The sequence below is a fragment of the Protobothrops mucrosquamatus genome, unplaced genomic scaffold (genome assembly GCF_001527695.2).
Source record: "Protobothrops mucrosquamatus isolate PMUCROS unplaced genomic scaffold, P.Mucros_1.0 scaffold32376, whole genome shotgun sequence".
Taxonomy (NCBI): Eukaryota; Metazoa; Chordata; class Lepidosauria; order Squamata; family Viperidae; genus Protobothrops; species Protobothrops mucrosquamatus.
Window position 1 is genome coordinate 1 of NW_015418114.1, and position 1,546 is coordinate 1,546.

Sequence of the window (1,546 nt, forward strand, 5' to 3'; positions counted from 1 at the left end):
ATTATTATTATTATTATTATTATTATTATGGATCATCGCACAGTCAGCCAGATGTTCAGACTGGATTTGGCATTTTGTCTACCTATCGAGTCCTTTCCCAGGACCTGGGATAGGCAGATGTGGATGTTTGATGGTATTACAGATATCGTCGCAGGATGGAAGCAGTTCCTAGTAAGGCCGCCTTTTGCAATTGACTAATGGCAAATTTGTCAATGCCAATGGTGTTCAAGTATTATTATTATTATTATTATTATTATTATTATTATTATTATTATTATTATTATTATTATTATTATTATTATTATTATTATTATTATATAAATGCAAATCATATTGGTGTAAATCCATAATAAAATATATAAACGTAAATATATCCGATATAAATATAAAACAAGATGAATCCTATCAATATAAATCAATTTTTTTTTTTTTATAAATAAATAGAAAACACGTCAGTTTAAAACAAACACATTTTGGATGGACCTGGCGCAGCCTTCACAGATCCTAGCAGCTAATTCTCTACCCCTCCTCCCCCCCTCCCCCGGTAGAATCATAGAGTCATAAGGGCTGGAAGGGACCTTGGAGGTCCATCCTGCATAACTGCTTTGTCCAAACTTCTCCCAGCAAAACTGCACCCTTTGGATCTTGCATCTTATTTTTGAAGGGGTGCATGGCAGCCCAGCACTCCGTCCCCGGTGGATTATTCCGAAGGCATCCGGAAATTTTCCGTTTCAGCAGAGGAACCGGAGTCCGAATATCCCCGGGCATTTTTCCAGGCTGATCTCCGCTGCCGCGACGAGGGTGCCAGCGCGCAGACGCAGGCATGGCAAGCCGGAAAGGAGACTTGCAGTCACGCCGGCGTTTCTGTAGTGTAGTGGTTATCACGTTCGCCTCACACGCGAAAGGTCCCCGGTTCGAAACCGGGCAGAAACAGCCCCTTGCATTTTTTTTCTTTTCCCCTTATTTCTAACCTTTCCCTAACTTAGAATGATGCGCCGTCAAAATAACGAGAGGAATCATTATTTCAAGTTGGCGCGTACCTATGCTGCATTGTAAACTTCGCTAAACCACAATGATTCCTCTAAAACAGTGGTTCTCAACGCTTTTAATGCCGCGACCCCAACCGGTCGTAAGTCGAGGACTAAACCGGTCGTAAGTTGAGGACTAAACCGGTCGTAAGTCGAGGACTAAACCGGTCGTAAGTCAAGGACTACCCAACCAGTCGTACGTCGAGGACTTTCCCTGCCCGGGAGCGCCACGCATGCGTGGTTCCACCCCCTGCGCCGGCCGAGGCGTAGCTGGCAAGCGGCAGAGACGGAGCAGGCCGACCACCAGCTGGCCCAGCCTAAGGGAGGTAAGGCACCCGCCGGAAAAGGGGGAAAAATGGCGGACAAAAAAAATGGCGGACAAAAAAAATGGCGGACAGCCTTGCTTGGCGACCCCCGTGAAATGGTCGATGGACCCCAAATGGGGTCCCGACCCACAGGTTGAGAACCACTGCTCTAAAAGGAATCAGGGTTTTTCAGCAACTTCAGGAGGGGTTCAA

General features: G+C 45.7%; 1 non-coding gene across 1 annotated transcript; it reads left to right on the forward strand.

Moving 5' to 3' along the window:
* The first annotated feature begins 860 nt into the window (after window positions 1-860).
* On the forward strand, window positions 861-933 carry TRNAV-CAC. Its single transcript has one exon. It is a non-coding gene; the product is annotated as a tRNA-Val (tRNA).
* Window positions 934-1,546: the final 613 nt, after the last annotated feature.